At 39.6% G+C, this 8,512-nt stretch overlaps 1 pseudogene; it reads left to right on the top strand.

Moving 5' to 3' along the window:
• Positions 1-1,496: 1,496 nt before the first annotated feature.
• LOC102835662 lies at positions 1,497-2,859 on the top strand (annotated as a pseudogene).
• The last annotated feature ends 5,653 nt before the right edge of the window (positions 2,860-8,512 follow it).

The raw sequence follows: 8,512 nt of genomic DNA, 5'->3' as shown, positions 1-8,512 counted from the left end.
CTGAAAGTAGAGTGGACTATGATGACACCAATAGATTAAATTTTGGAACTTTCATTTACTGATGGGGAAAATTAAAAATGATGAGAAGCAGCTGCAAACATTAATAATCAAAACAAGGAATGTACAAAGTATGAGTCTAGGAAAATTGAAAATTGTCAAAAATGAAATGGAAGACATAAAGATCACTATCCCCGGTGTTAATGAGCTGAGATGCACTAGTATTGACCATTTTGAATCTGACAATCATATGATTTACTATGCCAGGAACAACACAATCAAGATGAATGGTGTCACATTCATCATCAAAAACAACATTTCAAGGTCTATCTTGAAGTACAATTATGTCTGCGATAGGATACTAGCCACATACCTACAACGGGCTCTGGTGTGGTGCTGTAGGATAAACACTGGACTGATAACTGCAAGATCGGCAATTCAAACCCACCAGTTTCTCTCAGAATTCCTATACAGCGTAGTCATAAGCCAAGAAAAACTCAATGGCACACAACAACAACAACAACAAGGAAGACCAGTTAATTCCACTATTATGCAAATTTACACATCATTCAGTAAGGCCAATCAAAGATGATGAAACTGAAAAATTCTATCAACTTCTTCAGTCTCAAATTCATCAAACATATAATCAAGATATATTAATAATTACTGGTGATTGGAATGTGAAGGTTGGAAACAATGTGAAAAGATCAGTAGTTGGAAAATATGGCCTTAGTGATAGAAATGATCCTGGAGATTGCATGAGAGAATTTTGCAAGGCCAGTGACTTACTGGTTACAAATGCTATCTTTTTTCATTAAAAAAATTTTCATTGTGAACTGAGTGAAGGTTTACAGAGTAGATCATCAGTTTTACATTTAGCAAATCATATAATTTGCTTCATCACAATGATTGCAATCTCCTCCATCTACCATCAGTTAACAGTCTCTATTCGCTTTTACTATTGCATTCCTCCCTGTGTCTCCCACTACCTCCATCTTTTCTCTGCTAACTTCCCTCTTGTTTTATATTGCTTGCACTGTGCTCCGTGTTAATGTGTGTCTATTCTCTATCCCATTAGTAATTTTCTCTTTCCTCTGTGACCATTGTTTCTTTTATTAAGAAAACTTAACTTTTTACATTGTTTTCATACAATATTTGTCGTTTTGTGATTGACCAATTTCACTTAGCAGATTCATCCATTGTGAGGGTGAATGTTGTGAGGTGTTTAACTGATTTTTCATTACAACGTCACCACCTTGTCCCAACCTGACCCTTCTGGCCCGGCCCTACCCTATGTGGCCTGCCCGGGATCAGCGGCTGCGGGGGTTGTGGTTCCCGATGGAAATCATATGACATCGAATATTTGGATGCTGTCTTCCTGACAGATCTTCAAAAGTTACAGAAGACATAAACACTAATGCATTTGAGAAAGCTGTAAAGTTTAGGGGAAGAGGGAAAAAAAACTACTTTCCTGATGTACTACATCACTGTATGCTAAGATGTCTGTGGACATGAATAGTCAGGGATCTGACAGCAGCCAAGAGGACTGTGATTCAAATTGTGAGGAGGAGGAAGAGGAGGAATAGGAGGAAGATGAGGACCCTGGGGACATAGAGGACTATTATGTTGGAGTAGCCACTGATGTGGAGCATCAGGGAGCCAACTCATTTGATCCTGAGGAGTGTCAGTTTACTTGCTTGACCTTCAAGGAGTCTGAGGGGACCCTCAGTGAACACATGACCAGCTTAGCCTCCGTGCTGAAGGTATCTCATTCAGTTGCTAAACTCATATTAGTTAATTTCCACTGGCAAGTCTCAGAGATACTGGACAGATACAAGTCTAATTCTTCTCAACTGCTTGTTGAGGCTCGAGTTCAGCCCAGTCCATCAAAACGTGTCCCCACAGCCCATCCCCCTTATCACTGCACAATGTGTATGCAGTTTGTGAGGAAGGAAAACCTACTCTTTCTGGCTTGTCAGCATCAGTTTTGTCGCAGCTGCTGGGAGCAATAGACGCTACCTCTTCAGAGACTATGTGGAGATTCATTACCAGCTCCAGGTGGGCCCTGGTGCAGACTGCCCCATGGTATCCGGGTACAGGAGCCAAGAGCTCGCTGAGTACAGCACAATCGATGCAATGAGGTCTTCTGTTTCAAGTGTCAGTCAGATGTATCACGCCCCCACAGACTGCGCCACAATCCGAAAATGGCTCACGAAGTGTGCTGACGACTCTGAAATGGCCAACTACATTAGTGCTCACACTAAAGATTGTCCCAAGTGCAACATCTGCATTGAGAAGAATGGAGGCTGTAATCACATGCAATGCTCCAAGTATAAACACGACTTCTGCTGGATGTATCTAGGAGATTGGAAGACTCATGGCAGTGAGTACTACGAGTGCAGTCGGTACAAGGAGAATCCCGACATTGTCAACCAGAGCCAAAAAGCCCAGGCCAGGAAAACTCTTAAGAAATATTTGTTCTACTTTGAGAGGTGGGAAAACCACAACAAAAGCTTGCAGCTGGAAGCACAGACGTATCAACGGATTCATGAGAAGATTCAGGAGAGAGTCATGAATAACCTGGGGACGTGGATTGACTGGCAGTACCTACAGAATGCTGCCAAGCTGTTGGCCAAGTGTCGATACACCTTGCAATACACGTATCCGTATGCGTACTACATGGAGTCTGGACCCAGGAAGAAACTGTTTGAATACCAGCAGGCTCAGCTGGAAGCTGAGATAGAAAACCTCTCAAGGAAAGTGGAGCGTGTAGACAGCTATGACAGAGGGGACTTGGAGAACCAGATGCACATAGCGGAGCAGCGGGGGAGAACACTGCTGAAGGATTTCCATGACACCTAGGTCAAGACATGGACGTGCTGGGGTGAGGAAGATGCCGGCTGCCACACTGCATGCTGCAGGCTCTACCTTTACAACCCCAGGCGGCAACCAGGGCCCCACTCTTGAGAGACACTGGCAATACACTTCTTAGTCGATTTCTGTTTTCTTCTCATCTTTTTTCCTTTTTGTTTCTACCAGGGTAGAAGCCATGTTGAATTGGCTTCTTTTCAGGATTCTCATTCTCCCTGGATGGTTGTTGGGAGGGAGGAGAAGTTTTTTTTTCTGAGTGGCTATTAAGGAGCTCTGGTAGCGTAGTGGTTACGAATCGGGCTGCGAACCTTAAGGTCAGCGGTTCGAAACTACCAGCCGCTCCGCGGGAGAAAGATGAGGCTTTCTACTCCCGTAAAGATTTACAGCCTCGGAAACCCTGTACAGGGTCGCTATGGGTCGGACCCGACTCGATGGCACTTAACAACAACAACAACAAATTAATAGTATTAGATCATTACAACCTAATGTAATTTTCAAAGGTTGTACAATTATACAAAAAAAAGTGGGGGGAAAGGCAAACCGTAGAATAAGGAGAACCCTTTTTAAAAATAAATTGGTATTGGAGTGTTTAAAAAAAAAAATTTTTTTTTTTTTTGGTACATACACTTTACGTATGTACCAAAGTTTGTTTAACCATTCTTCTGCTGATGGGCATTTAGGCTGTCTCCATCTCTCTGATGTGTCTCTTGTAGACAGCACATTGAAGGATCCTGTTTTCTTATCCATTCAACTATCTCTGTCTTTTGACTGGTGCATTTAACCCATTTGCATTCAGTGTAATTATAAATAATACGTATGACTTTATTGCTGTCATTTTGCTGCGTATTTTTTTTGTGGTACTGCTGGTTTCCTTATTCCACATAATTTTCTGTATTAAGTTCATTATGTTTGTAGGTTTCATTTTCATTTCTGTTGTGTTAATGTTTATTAAATCTTTCTGATTTTCCTCTTTTATTTTTATGTGAATGTGTATAATTTTCTCTGGGGTATCCCTGTAATTTATTATTTTTTCCCCTATTAAAACCAGTCTGTTTTATCTTGAAATGTACTTGACTTCCTAGCTATTTGGAAGTTCTGTATCTATTGCCTATTTTTGCTTTGTAGTTGACTTCATTATAACTTAATATCTTTGTTTCCCTATATTCAGTCTTGTAGGTTTGTTTTACTTTAAGTACTTCTATATTTGGATTGAATTCCTGATGTGGTGCTATAGGATAAGCACTGAACTGCAAACTACAAGGTCGGTGGGACAAACCCATCGGCTGCTCCTCGAAAACCTTATACAGACAGGGTTGTTATGAGCTGGAACTGACTTGATGGCACTTAACAACAACAAAGATATCTTGATTGAGTTCTGCGTGGTGTGCTCATGTGTGGTAATCTCAGGCTGTTGTCTACAGTTGTTGGTTCCCAGTCCAAAGGACACAGTTTAGTATTTTTTTGTAAAGCTTATCTAGTCATTAAAAAATCCTTTCATTTCTGTTTATCAGGAAATGTCCTAATTTTATTGTCATATTTGAGGGACAGCTTTGCAGGATATATGATTCTTGGTTGGTAATTTTTTTATTTCAGAATTTTGCATATGTCATTCCATTGCCCTCTTGACTGTCTGATTTCTGCTGAGAAATTGGAGCTTAGTTTTATTGGTTTTCCTTTGTAGGTAACTTTTAGTTTTTCCCAAGCTGCTCTCAGGATTCTTTCCTTGTCTTTTGATTTTGGAAAGCTTGATTTTGATAGGTCTTAGTGATTTTCTTTTGGAATCTATCCTGTCTGAGGTTCTTTCAACTTCTTATGTGTTTATCTTCTTGTGTCTCCTGATGATAGGGTAGTGTTCTTCCAACAACTTTTTGACAAATTTCTCTGTGTTTTTTATTATCTCTTCCTGTTCTGGAATTCTGATCACCCATAAATTGCTCCTCTTCATGGTATCCCACATAACTTTTATACTTCCTTTGGATTTAAAAAAAATTTTTTTATGTTTGTTCTTCTAGCATACTGGTATTCAGAGATTTATCTTCAAGTTCACTAATTTTGGCTTCCATTGTTTCTTATCTATTCCTGTGCTCTTTCAATGTATTGTCCATTTCTGAAATCTTAGTATTAATCTCCTGTATTGCTAATTGCAGGTTGTTTATTGCTTCAAAATTTGTATTTATTTTGTCTGTTTGTTCCTGTAGTGTTCTCCTGAAATCCTCTAAAGTTTTTTCTGTGTTCTTCTTGCTTTCCTTGATGTTTCTGTTAAGGTACCAAAATATTCTTTTGACTTGTATTTCAGTTAGTCCCATTACCTTTTCTTTCTTAGAAATAGTTTCTGGCTCTGCATTGTGGTCATTGGTTTGTATCATTGTCTCTTGTTTCTTTGTATGCGCTAAAATGGTCTGTTGTCTCTGGGGTATTATGGGGCTCTCAGGTTTGTATTTAATTAATGATTGTGTGTTGATGCATTCTTAGGCTCTTACCAACTGTCTCCTGCAGGTGTAAAGAATGGGTATGTATACTGTTTTCATTCACCATTCATGTACTTCAGTTTAGGGTGGCTTTTACTGGTATGTATACTGTTTTCATTCACCATTCATGTACTTCAGTTTAGGGTGGCTTTTACTGGTGTTGGCTGTTGTCTGTTGTTTATCAGGTGGTTTAAGAGCTGGTATTAGCTTTTTCCCAGTGGGTGGAACTGCAGAGGGTATGGTTGTTGGTGGGCTGTATGGGACTGATTGCTGTTTCTTTTCTGGTGACAAAGAGAACCTTCCCCGACACACACACAAACCAAAATAGAATAAACAAACTAGGAACCAAAAATGGTAAGAGAAAATAATAAAGATAATAAATAAATAAAAACAGGCATCAACCAGAAAAAAAAATATATAAAAACTATAAAGACAAAAGATGGACAGGGAAATGGGACAACAGAAGAGAAAAATAAGAGAGGTAATAAAAGGAAGAATTTTTTTTTTTTAATTGCTTAGAAAAACCTGGGAGAAAGAAGATGAAAAGAAAAAGTAGAGAGTAGCAAAGAAAGATCAAAAGGGGAATTGGGGGGGAATGGGAAACAGAAGAAAAGAAGGGAAAACACAGTGGCTATAGAAAAGATAAAATTCAATGGAATGGAAAGAGAAGGAGGAGAGAGAATAACAAATTAAAACAATGAAACAACAAAAGGAAAAACAAAAGCCACGACCAACCAACCAAACAGACAAAAAAAACCAATATAGCTGTCAGACCTAGAGAAGAAAAAACTCTAGGGTTCCTAAAAGCCAAGGAGCCCATGAGATGGGTATGGGAGAGATGTGACAGAGAGTTGCTGGCCATAGATGGAATTCCTATCAGCCTCGGTGTTATCTGTGTTCAGGACAGTTAATCCGGAAGCAGTTCATGGAGGCCCTTGATGGAGCTGGCTTCAGTGTCTGTTAGGATCATGAGAAGCTGGGTAAATCCTGGTCTGGTGGCTCTGCAGGTTTTGTATGTCTAGAGCTGATTCCGCCTGACTCTGGGCATCAAAGTAATGCAGCAGGCCCCCACCTCATACACCATGTGACTACAAACTCTTAGAGAGCAGGGTCTGCCCTAGGGGTGCACGAGGATGGGAGCTGGTCACACCTCTGTTCACCACGGGAGTGTGGGGGAAAGGAAGGAATAGCACGTTTGTAGTTACCTGTGCAACTGCTCTGCCAGGCCTTCTTCTGTTGCCAAAGCTGATCACAAGATAGTTGCATTACATCCGGCTGGCCTCCCTTTCTCACCTCCCTGCTCAGTTTCTCCTCACAGCAAGCACTCAATCCACTTCTCTAGCCTTTCTTCTGAAATTCAGAGTTACATTTTCATCTGTGTCTCTGTTTCATATGGTCTCTGTACCTTTGTTGTAGAGAGTCTTGTAGTATGTCTGCCTAGTCTGCCATCTTGCCAGAAGCCGCAATAAATGCTTTTTTAAAACAACATAAAAGGGGATTATACACATGGACCTCACCAGATGGAATGCACAAGAATCTAATTGACTACATCTGTGGGAAGAAATGGTGGAAAATATCAAAATCATTAGTAAAAACCTGACCAGGGACTGACTGTGGAATAGACCATCAATTGTTCATATGTAAGTTCAGGTTGACGCTGTAGAAAGTTAAAACAAGCCCCAAAGAGCCAAAGTATGACCTTGTATATATTTGACCTGAATTTAGATGCATTAGACACTAATGACTGAAGACTAGAAGAGTTGTGGGATGACATCAAGAATACATATATGAAGAAAGCATGAAGGAGACAGGAAAGTAAGACAAACCTAAAACGGATGTTGGGAAAGACTCTGAAACGTGCTGTTGAATGTAGGGAAGCTAAAGTGAATGGAAGAAATGATGAAGTAAAAGAGCTAAATACTATAGGGCAGCTTGAGAAGACAAAGTAAAGTATTATAACGAAAGTACAAAGACCTGGAGGTAGAAAACCAGAGGAGAAAACATGTTCAGCCTTTCTCAAGTGGAAAGAACTAAAGAAAAATTCATGCCTCAACTTGAAATATTGAAGGATTCTTTAGGCAATATACTGAATTACTCAGGAAACATCAAAAGAAGATGGAAGATGAGTACAGAGTCACTGTACCCAAAATAAATGGTTGATGTTCAATAGTTTGAAGAGGTAGCAAAAGCTGATTGTACTGAAGGAAGAAGTCCAAGTTGCACTGAAGGAATTGGGTAAAAAACAAGGCTTTGGAAATTCACAGAATACAAATTGAAATGTTTCAACAAACTGATGTGGCACTGGAGGTGCTCACTCATCTATGCCAAAAGATTTGGAAGACAGCTGCCTGGCCAACCGATTAAGAAGCTATATATTTGTGCCCATTCCAAAGAGAGGTGGCCCAGTGGAATATGGAAATCATCAAGCAATATCATTAATATCACATGCAAGTAAAATTTTTCTGAAGATAATTTAAACAATGGCTGCATCAATACATCAACAGGGAGCTGCCAAAAATTCAAGAACAGTACATGGGACTACGGATATCATTGCTGACATCAGGTGAACGTTGAACTGAAAGCAAAAAATACCAGAAAGATGTTTACTTGTGTTTTTATTGACTGTGTAAAGGTGTTCTACTGTGTGGATTATAGTATACTATGGATAACATTGTTAAGAATGGATATTCTAGAACACTTAATTGAGCTCAGGAGGAACCTGTCCTTATACCAAAAGGCATTCATATAGAACAAGAAGTTACTGGTTTAACATCAGGAAAAGTATGTGCCAGTGTTGTATCCTTTCACTGTACTTATTCAATCTGTCTGCTGACCAAATAATCTGAGAAACTGGATTGTATGAAGAAGAAACTGGCATCAGGATTAGAGGAAGACTCATTAACAACCAGAGATATATAGATGATAAAAGCTTGCTTATTGGAAGTGAAGAGGACTTAAAATTTTTGCTGATGAAGATCAAAGGTCACAGCTTTCAGTATGAATTGCACCTCAAAGAAAACAAATGTTCGCACAACTGGACCAATAAATAGTATCATGATGAATGGAAAAAGATTGAAGTTGCTAAAGACCTCATTTTGCTTACATCCACAATCCACACTCATGGAAGTGGCTGTCAAGAAATCAAATGACGTATTGCATAGGCAAATCTGATACAC

The sequence above is a fragment of the Chrysochloris asiatica genome, unplaced genomic scaffold (assembly GCF_000296735.1).
Source record: "Chrysochloris asiatica unplaced genomic scaffold, ChrAsi1.0 scaffold00033, whole genome shotgun sequence".
NCBI classification, from domain to species: Eukaryota; Metazoa; Chordata; class Mammalia; order Afrosoricida; family Chrysochloridae; genus Chrysochloris; species Chrysochloris asiatica.
Note: the sequence above shows the minus strand (reverse complement) of the source record. Positions and strands in the feature narration are given on the sequence as shown.